Below are 16,084 nucleotides of genomic sequence, written 5' to 3'. Positions count from 1 at the left end.
TTATCTCAGTATAGTTAATGAAGTCTTAGCTCTGCCTCCCAAAGCAAAAAGATCTTGGCCAGCTCATGGGGCTGAATGTAGGGCTTCCATTTCACAAAGTAAGGCTAAGAAGAGCCATTATAACTTGGTTTCCTGGGTAAAACGTGTTTATCCGTACTCTCTGTTCCTGTCCATGCTGATAGGTCCATGCAGATGATTCTGATGAAAGCAGTACAAGGTTAAGTGGCATAATAGTATATAAATAAGCTGTGTTGATCTGTAGCCCCCAGACAAATATCAAAGAAACGGAGCCAAAGCCATAATGACCCTGATAAATGTAATGACCTTTTCATACCAGGCCCATAAGTAGCACGTCTCAAGTAGCAGTGGTCAGTAGGTGCAAGGTACATGCATGTACTACTGTACAAGGAGAGAAATGGTGCCACCTTTTAGTTAGAGCGTGGAAAATTACGTGCATCGATCAGGCCCAAACTATCCCAGGAAGCAGCCGTACCACCGATATGGACGACTTGAAACAAATGTATTTCCATGGGGAAAAAAATCACAGGCCAAGTCATCAAGGATGTCAACATTCTGTATTTTCTAGATCCAGGAGTGAAGCACAAGCCAGAAATCCTTAAGGGGACGTGTAAGATACACACGTCTGTTTACCACTGCCATAGGTGTTCTGCTGCAAATTATGGATAGTACAGATAATAAAAAAAAATTAATTTTGGTAGTCATAACAATTTCTGTTACTGCCAAAGAAATATAGTTCTGCAGGAGACTTTTTCTTCCATTAGTGTCACAGGTATAAAAGCCCAAATGAGGCAGATCTGAGTTGAAACACAGGTTAATGGGGAATCACCATTCATTGTTGGAAAAAGCGGGAAACATGCTTTTCCAAACCCAGTCGTGAACCACGATGAAACAAAAGCCTTCAGATCCTTTCCAGCTTTGAGGTAAGATTCTTTGCCCCTCCTTTCTCCAAATCGTTCTGCACACTGAACTTTGCTTTGCTAAATCTTGTATTCTGCTAGAGGAGCAGGTTGCAGCTCATTCACTGGAGACAGTATAGAGTACTAATGACAGTTTTGGCATAAGAAAATTGGGGATACTGACAACCTTGCAAAAAAAGCAGAGCAGTGGGGAACAGCTGTGCTTACTGACTATGCCAGTTCTGTCCATTAGTGGTTTAAACAGAGAGGCTTGTGTGTATGTTTGACATTATCCTTCAGCAAAGGGTGTCCCACTGGCAGAGGTTTTTTGCACCACTTAGGGCCCCTCTTCCAGATAAGCTTTGCAGATCTGACGGACCAGCGGGTCAGATACCTGTCAAAAAAACACAAATGCATTTCAGCTTGAGAGTGATCACAGAGAAGAGGTTCCAACTGAAGCAGGAGCAGGCACTGTAGCCTTTGCCTCCACACATGCCTCTTTATAAAAGGAATAACCATGAGCAGAGCCCCCTCAATTCAGAAGGGGCCACTGGAAAGGAATCTTTCTTTGTTTTGGAACTTCTGAGCTGCACCTCTGCACTGAACCCCCTGGCACCTGCTTGACTTCCAGTCTTACAAATCAGGTGTAGTCTCCAGGCTGCTGGCAAGTTGTCCACCTGTAGTGAAACTGGAGTGCCAAACCCCTTCATTGCAACTAAGTCCAAGACTGAATGCATCCAGCCTCTATGGGAGGTGTTATTTCAACAGCTGGCCTCAATAAGGTAAACGAATTACAAAGGATAAACTCTGTGAGAAATAAAGTCTCTAAAAAGGGGTTAGTTTACTTCTGGTGGATAATCGGTTATTTCTTCTGCATGTGATGGGTTTCTGGCCTAGTCTTGTATTTTCATGCATTCAGCTTTGCTTTAGTGTTCTCTGTACAATACTACTGCAGCTTGCTGGTGCGGGAAGTCAGAACCTACAGTGTAAGAGGTACTAGAATGGAATTATCATCACAAAACTACAAATCTCTGTGAAGAGCAATGTCTGGCAAATATCCTCTGTTTTTTACCATTTGAAGTTTTAGGCTTGGCTTTGCAAACAGGCAGGGGATTTCAGATCCAGAATCAGTTACTGGAAATCTTACCCTGTGGCTGGGTGGCCCAGAGTTTTGTTAGGCTTTAAATCTTTTGTATCAGTAGAGAGGGGAAGAGAGGTCCTTAGAGAAAGAGGAGTCTTTTCAGACAATAAAGATCCAAAGTAAAACCCTAGCATAATCTGCACAAACAATGCTCTAACAAATTAGAATTTGGAACCGACTGATAAACTTTGTCCAGTGATGTTTGCATGCCTCTGGTTGAGTAATCCCATGGTCTTAATGTAACCTCAGTCAGTCATCCTCTCCCCAAACAGCTTTGTTACCTTCTATTTTGCATCGTGCAAATTTGAGATATTAGGAACTTTGGACAGAGACCATGTAGTGCATTTGTTTGAAGGCATTTGGCACATTCCTGAGAACTACAAAGCAAGCTTGCTATGCCAGGCAGCCGCAGACTATGTAACAGCAAGCCCGTTTTCCTAGCACTTTTCTTCCTCAGCAATCCTGAACAGCACAAATTGAAAAAAGAATCATATTTGGAAGTACCTGCTACTGAAACGAAGCCACTTCCAAAAGGCTTTTCTTTTGCTTTGAGAAGTTTATGTTAGTTAACTAAACACCTAGAAGCAACAGCAGGAGGGATCTGGGAAAAGGTATCAAGCAAGATACAGCCACTTCTTCTCCTATGCATGCATTATATTAGTCTCTTTTGACCTTCAGTGTTATGCTAGTGCATTAGTGGAATCCCTTACATAACAACATCAGGACAGGACTCTTAATTTCTCTTGCCTTTAATTTCACATGCAAGGGGAGTTCAGCGAGACCAAACACAGGTCCCCAGTTTGGAATCTGGCAAAGGCAGCTCCTTTGGGAGAAGCTGCAGGGGTATTAGGTGGGCACATGGGGCTCAGCCCTTCTTTTCATATTCCCCTTGCTGAAGGGGGAGGTCTGTAGCACAAGTTTTGGTATCGCAAGACGGCACTTACAGTGGAAGTGGAAAAAAAAAATCCCCAATTGTTTTAATGCATCAGCGTGCCAAGTGCAGTTCTGGTCACATGTCCACATGCTTATGGGACAGTGCTCCCGTGATAATAAATGATCTCAGTGGGAGAGAAGTGAATGTGTGAATGTGAGATAGATACACATCAATGCTGTGTGCAGGTTTAGACAGACTGGCTTTTTAAGAAACCCCTCTGTTTCTGTGTGGGGGCTGGAAGTGCACACCCCAATTCTGCATAGGAAGGAGGATTTAGTACTGGCCTGATTTTAAAGCTTTTGTTATTTCTCTTTTGAGCAGGTCTAATGATTCAAGATTTGGCACTTTCTCTTGCTGAACCCGATGTCACGTCCTAGTGCCAGGAGAAACTGTAGGCTGTAGGAAGTGCTATCTTCCGGCAGAGATAACAGACCTGTTATCTTCCTCTTCATCAATGAAGAGTCCAGTGGTACTTTTTGTGAGAAAGTAAAACCCTGTTTATAGTATCCTGACCAAGACGGTGTGTGGAAGTCTTGTGTGTGTGTGTGTGTGTGTAAGAAACCATCTCAGTTTCCAAACTGCAGTGGAATCTCTCCTCATTTCAGACACATCTTGCTTTGTGCACATACATTGATTTGTTAGTGTATCTGAGGAGCTAGTTCTCTTGCTCACTAGGACAAGATATGTTTATTCTTTTTGTTATAATTCTTACAGCCTTTTTTTTCCTCTCTTTGAAGTGCTGAGGTGCAGTCACTCTTATTGGCTGTTTGTGGACAACGCCGTGGTTTGGTTTGTGCATTTTGCTCCAGATGAGGTCAATTTCCTTTTGGGGAAAAATATTACTAGGAGGAAGCTTCTTGTGACACTTTATGGATGCTGTGGACCTCAACTGTTGGGATGTAATGATGTTAAATAATAACAGCAACTGTTATTCTTCCTCTGCTGATCATTTTTGGAGCAGTGCTCTGCTATTGTGCTTCTCCAGCTGTCCCTCCTCCTCTCCCGTTCCCCTCTGCCCATCCCTTGGCTTGCACCTGTACGTCCCACTTGCCCACTGTCCAGGTACCTTTGGGGAAGCACAGATATGTCTACAGTCCAAAATCCTACTGTGACTTGTTGAAAGTGTTCCAGCAGTGGTGAAAATGCTACATTTCATAGCCAACTCAACAAAAAGAAAGGGCTTTGCATGGATGACTCAGTTAATTTCCCTTTGCCTACAGCAGAAGCAGCTGAAGGATTTCCAGTTGGTTGCCCCATTAGCCAGGGTGTCTCACTGCGGGTCTATTGAAATTGCATACATAGCAGCAGCCATGGCTGTTGCACCGGTGAGCTAAAGAGGGCACTTGAGGCTTTCGAGCAGCAAAGACAGAGTCCTGAGAATGACATATGGAAACCAGGCAAACCATCCCTGGCCTGCTGGTCTTAGGTCTTAAGGTTAAGTCTTAGGATTCAGTCTTAAGGTTAATTCTTAAGGTTAAGTCTTAGGGTTAGATCTTTAGGTTAAGACTTATGGTTAAGTCTCAGGGATAAGTCTTAAGGTTAAGTCTTAGGGTTAAGTCTTCAGGTTAATTCTTAAGGTTAAGTCTTAGGGTTCAGTCTTAAGGTTAATTCTTAAGGTTAAGTCTTAGGGTTAGGTCTTTAGGTTAAGACTTATGGTTAAGTATCAGGGATAAGTCTTAAGGGTAAGTCTTAAGGTTAAGTCTAAAGGTTGAGTCTTAGGGTTAAGTCTTCACGTTAATTCTTAAGGTTGAGTCTTAGGGTTAAGTCTTAAGGCTGAGTCTTAAGGTTGAGTCTTAGGGTTGAGTCTTAGGATTAGGTTATTTCGTTAAGACTTAGGGTTATGTCTCAAGGTTAAGACTTAGGGTTAAATCTCCCCCAGCCGGAGGGCCTCCCCCAGCCCTCAGCAGCACAGGGGTGTGGGGGCAGGAGAGGAGAGGAGGGTCTCCCTGAAACCCCCATCTCAGCTGCTTGCCTCGCCCTGGCCTTCAGGACAGCAGGCACTGGCCCCTTTGGGGATCTGCTGGCAAGAGTCCCAGGGCACTCCCCCTTCCCCTTCTGGGGATGCATCCCATCCCCGCAGCAATGAGCAAAGCAGCAGAGAAGAAGCCAGTAGTGGCCCCTCTCCCCCAGTTCCGACACACACATTCCTCCCTCTCTACCAGTTCTTGAGCCATATGCCAGCCTCTTCCCCAGTTCCCAGGGCCATACCCCTCTCACTCCCCGACTTGTGCAGCGATGAGCAACCAGACACAGAAGAAACCAGGTGTGGCCCCTCTCAGCATACCCAGTGTTTTTATTTCAGGGGGGCCCTGGAGGGCCCGGCTGCCTCACTTGGTAGCGGGGCAAGGGGAGGCGGCGCACATGGTCCCCTGAGCCCGGCTCTTCCTCCAACAACCTGCGCAGCCATTGCAGATCTTCGCTGATGTCCAGCAAGCGGCGGAGGGGGGCTGCGGTCTCTGTCCTGCGGGCTGGACATGCTGCAGACGCGCTGGCGGGGCACGGGGGGCCTGCGCTCCCCATGGTCGTCAGAGAGCCTCCGGTGCCTGGGACCTCCAGGGCCCCGCTGCTGCCGCCGCTGCCGCCGCCGCTGCCACCGCCCCTGCCACCGCCACAGCTCTACTTGAGGATGGAGCCGGCCGTGATGATGGCGGGCTGCCCCATTGTGGTCCACCTGTCCCTGCAGGTGGCGGATGGCCACGATGCGCCCCCGGCAGATGGGGCAGGTGGCAGCGACGGTGGTGTCAGCCCAGTGCTGGATGCAAGCGTGGCAGAATGCATGCCAGCACGGATCCACAGCAGCGGGGCCCTCAAGGGGACCCAAGCAGATGGGGCAGGTGTCCTCCCGCCGGGAGATCCCGGCGGCTCCCAGTGCTGCTGGCTCATGCCTGGACGCCTCCATCACTGGTGCTGGAGGTTGGTGCCCTGTCAGCTGCTGGCGGCACTTGCTATCTCACCTGCCACTGGCAGGGCTGGATGGGTGCCGCCAGCAGGACTCGAAGGCTTGGGTGCTGCTGGTGGGACGTGAAGGCTCGGGTTCCACGGGCAGGACGCTCTGGCTCCTCAGCTGCTGGCAGCTCTCAACGTCCGGTGTGCTGTGGCAGGACTCGATGGTTTGGGTGCTGCCCACAGGACACTCTGACGCTGGCAGTACGTGATGCTGGCAGTGTTGCTGTGCAGCCCAAGTGAAGTCAAGGGTGACTGTGACCCTCTGGTGACATCACAGTGGTCTCAGGGGTGCACCTGCAGGCGCACCCAGGCACTCGCCCAGCCTCAGAGACGGACCCTGTGATGCAAAGCCCCTCCGGCAGCATTGCTTCACACCTCCGTGTCTGCTCAGGCCCCTTTCAGGCGGTCCCTGCTGCTGCTGGTAGTTGTGCCAGCATCACACGCTGTTGGAGCAGTTGGGGCTGGCAGAGCCCTCTGGGGGCCAGCCGGTGCCAGCCCCTGTTGAAGGAGGGCCACCCTGAGCCGCATGGATGCTGGGCACCACTGGAAAGAGCCAGGCTCCATCTTCTTTGCACTCTGCCTTCAGATAGTGATCTATATGGAGAAGGTGCCCTGGGCCTTCTCTTCTGCAGGCTGAAGAGTCCCATCTCTCCCAGCCCCTTCTCACCGGAGAGATGTGTTGTCCAGATGGTTGGCATCAGAAAGTTTGTGAAAAAGAAATATCACGGCCCAGGCCTTCCCTAGAGCCACACACCCACCATAGAAAGCCTTTGGAGACAATTGATGGAGAGACACGTCCAGAACTCTCTCCTACCTCTGCCGTGGGCCAAAGGCAGTGCTAGACCTCCACCTCCCTCACTGATGAGGGACTCCAGGACACATTTCACAAAGGTCAGAGGCTGCATCATCACTCCCATGCTAGAAAAAAAAGAGCTGCCGAGATCAATCCCACTGTGGGCAGTTTCTCTTCTGTCTGTTGGCTCGCAGTTCTCACCCAAAATCTCGTGCTGTTCTGCACTGAAGCTAGGCAAGGTCTGGTCCTGACTTTCAGGACCGCCCCAAGTCCTCTCAAGTCAGCTGGACGGCACCATCAGAACTGGGTCCTGTGACAGGTCTCCCGGTCCCACAGCAAGATGTAGGTGCTCCCTCCGAACATTTGAGCCGAGTTTCATTAGGCAGGAGCTGCAGTTTTCAGGGTATGTCCCTGCCACGCAAATCCATTCCTGACCCTGCTGCTGCTTGCAGCGTTATTCAGGTGGCGGAGAAGGGTCCAGGAGCTTGGATTGCAACCCAATGCCTACTAATGAACAGGCACCAAAATGCCCCTCTCTAACCACTGCCAGAGCAGAGGGATGCACAGACCACTCTGCAATCACACCCAAGGACACAGCCAGAAAAAGAAAAGCTTTTTATTTCCTTTTTTTGGGTTGGGTTTTTTTTCTGTAAATATACAATTACAGATACCTCTGCGTAACATTCTCAACAGGACAGGCAGCTCCTCAGCCCTGGGGGCGAGCACAGGCTGCCAGTTCCTGGCTCTGCCGTGCTGTGCTCCGGAGCTGCCCCTGCTCTCGGTGCACGATGCCCCGCTCCTCGCCCTCCGCAGGGAAAACTGGCCCTCCTGGTGTCAGGGTGTTGCCTTTTTGTAGGTGATGTGGAGGTGCTGAGCCACGGGCTGCATACCATTACAGAAACAGCAGGGAATAACTGCTGCATCCGTCACCGCATCTTTACAAATGGGACATAACAACTCCTCTGGAATGGGATCGTCTGAGGAAGAGGAGGAAGGCTCTTCTGGTAAAAAGGGAGGCTTTCCTTCTTCCCTCTAGCATAAGCTTCCCTGGAGGAGAGGGGGGGGAGGAGAGGAAAAAGACAAAGTTGAAAGATGGGTAAAGGAAAACTTTTACAAGCTTTGGATTTTATCAAACTAAGGTGATAGATGGAAGCCTTCTCACGCCACATTGGCCTTCTACAATGTAGGCATTTAGGTTAAATGACTTTTCTAGAGCCACAATATCAAAAGAAGGAGGGAGGAACAGTTTTCCTTCTGCAGAGCTCTCCTATCCATTGGATCAACTGCAAAATGAGCTCAGACTGGAAAAATGATTGCTTGGCAGCCAGAGAGCAGGGGAAAGGAATCCACCCGCTCCTTTGCCAGAGGGTAAATGTAAATTGCTGGATCAGGGTTAAGTTTGTCCCCAAGTAATTTCATTTTGTAAATTAAAGAAGTCTGTGCTACAGCTTCTACAAGAGGAGATCCACGATAGAAAAAGGGAAGTGCTACCGAGTGCATTTTCCAACAGCCACTCTTGAGAGCACACAGTAGGAATTTCTTGGTTTATAGCTACAGGAAAACTTCACTAAAAGTTAGAGGGGGAGAAAATCTCAGTCCAACGGCTATTTATTAAATTTTGCAAGAAGCCTTTGAAACATAAACCAGAAGCAAAACGAGTTTTCAAAGAGAATGACACCAACTGTAAACGCTACTGAAATGTCTTGCAGGAAATACAGGTTTTTAGCATATCCCAAGGTCAGCCAGCTTCCAGGGGCATGAACATTAAGACCACCCTATTTTAATATTGTAAAGTATTGCAGGTCTTAATGTTAAGATACGATGATTTCCTCCCTCGTAATGGCAGAGGCTGGCCACCTCGGCTATGTTGCCACTCAGACATTTTTACATGGTTTATCTCATTCACTTTTTGGTCAGGCCAATGAATTCCACACTTTCACATTAATAGTTGGTATTGCATTTTTCCTAGCCTTTGTCAGCATGGCACCCTTTGTATTGGGATCTTTCACCTCCATCATGAAGCTTGTTGGAATTCCTGTGCTTCTTTTAATCCGGGAAAGAGACTCAACATTTTTGTCCTGTTAAGAATGGAAATGCAGACATCTCTCATCTTAGGACCCACACTTAATATGACATTGCAGTGATTATTTTAAGCACTGAAAGCCTTTAATCCTCCCCTTTTACCTAGCATAAGGGCTGCTCGACTGAAATATCTACTTTCCTCAGTGAATATAGCCAGGACGTACCAGAGGTTTGAGCAGTGTTTTGGACTCAGTCAACATTCTTTGGCTTAACTTCAGGACCCTTCAGGGTGAAACAGCCCTTTGCTCACCATCTGTTCGGAGCAGAGACACAAACCCGCTGCCCCTCCAAAACGCTTTGCAGAGTGAGAGCTTCATTCAGGGCTCTGAATCAGTCCCTGTGGCTTATTGATGCATGGACTCTGAGAGCGGATTGAAGACTCGAAGACAATCAAAGACATCTCAAAGACACTTTACTAAAATCAAGCAAGCCTTTTTACCTTTACAGCAGGCTGACGTATCAGCCTGTGATTGTGCTCAGTAATTTTCCACTGTAGCTCTTTTTTCTATTGCAGACACAGCAACTTAGCAACTGCCTTTACCTACAAGGCCACGAGCTCGGCAGACAACTCCGTATCTTAAAGTTTCTCTTCTTGCTCCCATGACTTCCTTCCAACAAGCATAACTGTGTCTCTCTCCCAAGGTCAGTTTTTGCTCACTGATGCTGTCGAGATAGCTCGAGAAATATCCACAAGTCCCTGGGGAAACTTATATTCACCATCTATGTTCAAGGTTAATCATAGATTAATAGTATTGTCTACGTTAAAGTAGCAAGATTAGTTGTTAGCAGCAGTGAAAACACAGGTGCAGCAATAACAATATAACCACGTTCATTGTACAATTCTTTCTGTGATTGATTTAGCCTTCAACTGAGTTAATCAGTAGATAAAAATAAATGTGTATGTTAAACAGTAAGTAATAATCATAAGCCTGTCAGATGATTATGATTAGATATAAATGACTTATGATTTTGAGTCAAGAAGAGAACAGCATGACCTACACAGTCAACAATTGGATTGAATGACGAGGATCAGCTGATGGATGAGAATTCAAAGTACTTTCCGGCTGACCAAGAAGAACGGAAGAATTGAAAAGATGATGAAACTTTAAGTGGACTCTTATGACTGGACTTCAGGGATTATGTAATTGCTTTAAGAAATCTACGATGCAAAATGAAAAATTTCAAGTTGCCACTCACTGAGGTGATGCCCAGCTCTGTATTGTGATTAAAAGCAAACCTAGAGAAACCCATTTGGCTTGTGGAAATTCTTTAATAATCCATCTATGAAAGCTGAATTCATACCTCTTGCATATACATTCAGTGGCTGATGTTAAACGGCATGAATACTCAGCCAGAGGCTTCTGGTAGTTAAAACTCACAGATATTCAATAGATGGGGTCAACAGAAACATCTTGTTTTTATAGGAAATACTAAAAACTTTGCATGGTCATTGAACAGAGTTAGAAGCAGAACAATTTCCAGTCCTACTGAAACAGACAAAAATAGGTGTGAAAGTTCACTGAGAAAGATCTATGGACATCTTTAATGACTGTGAGCTAGAGAAAAGAAAATTTCACATTCAGAATTCCAGGCTTCCCTCAAATATGGAAGGGCTTTGCAACATTGCCATGTAACCTCTGTATTTCACCCCAAGAGAAACAATTACTAGGAGTGTTCATGTCTTTGTTACATAAATGCCAGGCTAAAAACCCTAAAAGGTTCAGTAACACCAGCAGCGCTCCACAACCTTACCCATTTTGTTGGGCAGTTCTTTCTGTCGTTGTGGCCAGGTTTTCCACAACGAAAGCAAATGTATATGGTGGAGGTGGATCCCAGGGGTCTTTCATGTAACCAGAAGTTTTTTGAAAAAGAAAAAGAAAAAAAAAAGGAAAATGTATGCATGCATCTCTCTTCTTAAAACATTAACAGCTCTACAGTGTTCCCATAACCTTCAAAGAACATACCTGACACTTCCTTGACTGGGTTGTATTCACAGCAATACTGTATCATCATAGCCTGTACTTTATCCTCTTTGGTAGCACTGTCTTCAGCCAGGTTGTCAGTCTGTTTAACAGGTAATGATTATTTGACACTCATGTTAGGCTACAAATAGGCTCTCTTTGTACCTTACATAAAGACTTGTTTAACCAATCCAATTTTCTTCCAAGTGGACGGAAGCTATGTTTAGAAAAAAGTACACCAGCCGGCATTTTGAAGCTGAACTTTAAGCTCCAGACTGGTTGAAGAAGCTAGCCACGGTACATTTAACTGGGATGCATGCAAGTAGCATTATTTATGTTTTGCAGCATTAAAAGGACACACAACTTAAAGAGTTGTTGCAGAGGCTTTTGCTTGCTGAAATTCAGATTCAGACCCAGAAGCACTAAAAGGAATCAAGCTCTTAATAATCCCTTAGCATGGGATTTAAGAATTTTCTGTTGGTACTGGATTTTCTGTTGGTTTTTGTCTGCCCACAAGCTCTGCTTCTGGCCAGGAAAAGGAGTCCTTAACAGCAGCTATTGCCAAGTGCAATGGAACTGCAGGTCCAACACGTACTCAGAAGCTGCTCTTTGTTGATCTTAAATGATTCCAAAACCATCCTCAGCACTCCTTTAAACTCTGTTTAAGGAAAAGGAGGTATGGGAATGATACCACTATGGAAATATACAGTTAGGCATTTCACAGGAGTCAGAAAATGGTGCGTCAGCCACAGCTGTGACTACCAGCTCCAATATTTTGAAGATTAGGAAACTATTTCAAAAACTTGTTGACAACTCTTTCCTAGAATTATAATGCTCTTTCCAAGAAATCATTCATGCAGTACATTGTAAGAGTTGAAAAACAAAAACCTGTTTACAGTTCTTTGCCTCTTCATTGTACTCCTCATTGTCATCTTCACCACTGTAGATGACAGTGGTAAAGATGTATAATCAGTGTAGAGCGTGTTGGTCTTAAAATATTCTCTTGAATTTTGCGTGATTATTTATGATGGGCTGGATGCAGAATCCCTTCCTGGAGACCCTGTTGCAATGGGGCATCTACAGCAAAGAACATTGTATTTATTTTGTTAGGAGGGAACTAGAACATGAAATCCAGGTTCAGACCAGCAGGCACAGTTTTTAAATCATTATCAGGCTGATGGAATACTTAAATGGACAGATTGTGCCTTTTAGGAAAACTTGTCTGTGGTGGCTGGCAAAAACACTTCTTCCAGCTACAGAAAATCTGAAAAAAGATGGACATGACCTCCTTTGAATGGACGGGGGAGGCACTGCTGATTAAAGCCTTTAGATAGCATGAAAAGCATGACTAACCCCTGATTTCTCATTTTTATAAAAAAAAAAAAAAAAAAAAAAAAAAATCTAAGGAGTTCTATAAAAATGAAAGAAATGTTGTGTTTTATTTGTTTTTAAGTTTTTTTGTGAGCTTTCCCAATCTTAAATGGCTGTCCATTGCATGTTTAGTTAGAGCTCACAAAACAGAAGCCACTCTGTGTAGCTGTATCTTTAGCCCTCTGCACTACTGGCTTCTACAGAAGCAGCAAAGGTATAAAGAAAAAAACCCAAAACTCCATTGGTGAGGGGTGTATGTATTTATTTGACACAATATTATTATTGTCCAAGGAGTTGCATTTTAAAGACTGATCTTCAATTTTTGAAAATCACAGGCTGTCTTTACACTGCAGGACAGTGAAAATGTCACAGAGGTACCTTGGTGCCAAGAACCCAGCTCAGCAGAGTTGTGGGCTTCTCCTCTGCCTCATTTAACCTGCTACCTCACAGACCTTGGGCTGGCCAAGTTCCGTGGTTCCCAGCGGTGATCCCAGATTGAATGGAGCCAGATCAGGAGCTTCTACACTATGTGGTTAGGTTAGGTCTTAGGGTTGAGTCTTAGGGATAAGTCTTAACATTAAATCTTATAGTTGAGTCGTAGGGTTAATTCTTAAGGTTCAGTCTTAGGGTTAGGTCTTTAGGTTAAGACTTATGGTTAAGTCTCAGGGATAAGTCTTAAGGTTATGTCTTAGGGTTAAGTCTCAAGGTTGAGTCTTAGGGTTAACTCTTAAGGATGAGTCTTAGAGTTAAGTCTTACGGTTGAGTCTTAGGGTTAAGTCTTAGGGTTAGGTCGTTTAGTTAATACTTAGGGTTAAGTCTTAGGGTTAAATCCTTAGTTATGTCTCAAGGTTAAGTCTTAAAGCTGAGTCTTAGGGTTAAGTCTTATGGTTAAGTCCCAAGGTTAAGTCTGAAGGCTGAGTCTTAGGTTTAAGTTTTAGTGTTAAGTTTTAGGGATAAAACTTTGGATTAAGTTTTAGAGTTGTCTTAAGTTTAAGTCTTAAGGTTAAGTCTTAGAGTTAAGTCTTAGGCTTAAGTCTTAGAGTTAAGACTTAATCTTAAGGCTTAAGGTTGAGTCTTAGGGTTAAGTCTGAAGGCTGAGTCTGAGTCTTAGGGTTAAGTCTTAGGGATATGTCTTAGGGTTATGTTTTAGGCTTAAGTTTTAGGGTGAAGCCTTAAGGTTAATTCTTAAAGTTGAGTATTAGGGTTAAGTCTTTAAGGTTCAGTCTTAGGGTTAAGTCTTAGGGTTAGGTCTTTAGGTTAAGACTTATGGTTAAGTCTCAAGGTTAAGTCTTACGGATAAGTCTTAAGCTTAAATCTTAAGGTTAATTCTTAAGGTTGATACTTAGGGTTAGAGTCTTACGGTTAAGTCTTAAGATTAAGTCTTTTGGTTAAGTCTTAGGGTTAAGACTTTAGGTTATGTCTTAAAGGTAAGTCTGAAGGTTGAGTCTTAGGGTTAAGCCTTAGGGTTAGGTCTGAAGGTTCAGTCTTAGGATTAAGAGCTAAGGTTAAGTCTTAGGGTTAGGTCTTTAGGTTAAGACTTATGGTTAAGTCACAAGGTTAAGTCTTAGTGTTAAGACTCTAGGTTATGTCTTAAAGGTAAATCTGAAGTTTGAATTTTAGACTTAAGTCTTAGGGTTAGGTCTGAAGGTTCAGTCTTAGGGTTAGGTCTCAAGGTTAAAACTTATGGTTAAGTCTCAATGTTAAGTCTTAGGGTTAAGTCTTAAGGGTAAGTCTGAAGGTTTAGTCTTAGTGTTAGAGTCTTAGGGTTAAGTCTTAGGGTTGAGTCTTAAAGTTAAGTCTGAAGGTTGAGTCTTATGCTTAAGTCTTAGGGTTAAGTCTTTAGGTTACATCTTAAGTTTAAGCCTTAGGGTTAAGTCTCAGGGTTGCGCCTCAGGGTTAAGTCTTAAGGTTACATCTCAGGGTTAAGTCTTAGCGAGAAGTTTTAGGGTTAAGTCTCAGGGCTACATTTCAAGGCTAAGTCTTAATGTTAAGTCTCAGGGTTAAGTCGTAAAGGTTGAGTCTTAAGGAGATGTCTTAAGGTTAAGTCTTAGGGTTAAGTCTCAGGGTTATATCTGAAGGTTAAGTCTTAAGTTTAAGTCTTATGGTTAAATCTTAGTGTTAAATCTTGGGGATAAGTCTTAGGGTTAAGTCTCAGGGATATGTCTCAAGGTTAAGTCTTAAGGTTAAGTCTTAGGGTTAGGTATTAGGATTAAGTCTTAGGGTTTAGTCTGAGCTTAAGTCTTAAGTTTATGTCTTAGGGTTATGTCTTAAGGTTTTGCCTTACAGTTAATTCTTTGGGTTAAGTCTTAGAGTTCAGTCTTAGGCTTAAATCTTAGGGTTAAGTCTTAGGGTTAAGACTTAAGGTTGAGTCTTATTACCGGGAACAGAGGAATATTTCTCAAAATCTTGCAACTTAGTCTTCTGCAAGATTGATCGATAGACAGATAGTCAGACAGACATAAAAATTACGCAATAGGTGCCGTAAATGGTTCAGGGATTTGTTTCAATCAGGGTAGGTCGCAGAACCTCTTACAGTGGTTATCTACTTCCTCATGCTGCTAAGAACTCCATCGTGTTTGCCATCACAGCTAGCAGTTGCTCTGTTCCTTGCTTGTTTGGGTAACTTTGTTTGGAGTCTTTGCTGTGGAAACAGGCTAGTGTGATGAAATTTAGCACATAGGAATACTTCATGGTTTGCTGAGTCTTCAGCAGGGGTTTTCTTCCTCCACTCCCTGCCCAGATCCACCCCTGTTCTCTTCATTCCTCTGTCCCTCTCCTGTCCCTCTCCTGTCACCACACCGCCCCATCTCACTCCCCTCTGCTGCTCGAAATATTAAGGGAACTAGATCTGTATTGAAAAAATTGGGGTTTCTCTTTCCTCTCCTGAGGATTTACCACCCAGAGCAGGCTCAGGTTCTGATCCTGCAAACTGCTCCCCAGTACTTGGATGCTTGCTCTGGGAAACAAGGACAGCTGCTCAAATTCTTTTGCAGGCAGAATCTTTGTTTAAATTCTTGTTGAAATGAAATGAAAAGCTGTCATCAGTCCCACCTGTGGCACAGAGAGACCTCTGTTTCACGCACATGTCTGCACAGAAACACACGCAGAGGGAAAAAAGCCTGGTACTGCTTTGTGCAAGGAAGTACGTAAACTCTCCCTATCAGCATTGCTGCTTTGAGCAATTGAATTGTTCTACAGTTACCTGACAAGCCGACATGCTGCCCATCAAATGAGAACCAGAATGTACGCCATTTGCAAGATGGGGCAGCAATAAGCTTTCAACCACTTTCCAGCAAGATCAATTCAAGCAAGGCTGTGTATTCATGGATTTTCTCCTCTGCAGAGCCATGAAGAAAACATGAACCGCACTCCCCAAAGGCAAAGGAGCAAACTGAGGGAGAGCAGCTCACTGGCGCCTTTCAGAGCTTCAACAGTCTGGAGAAACGGGAAAAAAACCCATGCAAAGATAAAGAGCAGCCAAGATGCACTTTTATAAAATGCACATTGGGGCCTGTTCCAGATCTCAGAATGACTTTCAGTATTGCTTTGCATGACTATTAGACCAAGGCCTAAAGTGGCGTGATAGCTTCTGCTTGCCGGGGCACGGTAAGATCACTCAAACGAGCGACAAGGTAACAAGTAAACACCAGAGGCAATAGCGGAGCTTACCGTTTCCCTCCACTGGTGACCAGCTGTACATAAACCAGCTTAACCAGCCTCCCTAAGGGTGGCTCTAAAGTCGCTGAAAAGGAAAAAAAAGAAGGTAAGTGCTTAGCCTGAAATGCAAAGGCACCATCTTGGCTCCCAGGCAGGTGGCACAGATGGCCCAACAGGGTCATGTCCCCACCTTCCAGGGAAGATAAAAAAAGCGCAGGACGTCTTAGTGGGGTGGGTTTGTTGCATCCTTTCCGTTTGCTGAAAGCCTGAGGGAGGATGTAT

The sequence above is a fragment of the Falco peregrinus genome, chromosome W (assembly GCF_023634155.1).
Source record: "Falco peregrinus isolate bFalPer1 chromosome W, bFalPer1.pri, whole genome shotgun sequence".
Classification (NCBI taxonomy): Eukaryota; Metazoa; Chordata; class Aves; order Falconiformes; family Falconidae; genus Falco; species Falco peregrinus.
The sequence above is the reverse complement of the archived record's forward strand: the minus strand, read 5'-3'. Positions refer to the sequence as shown.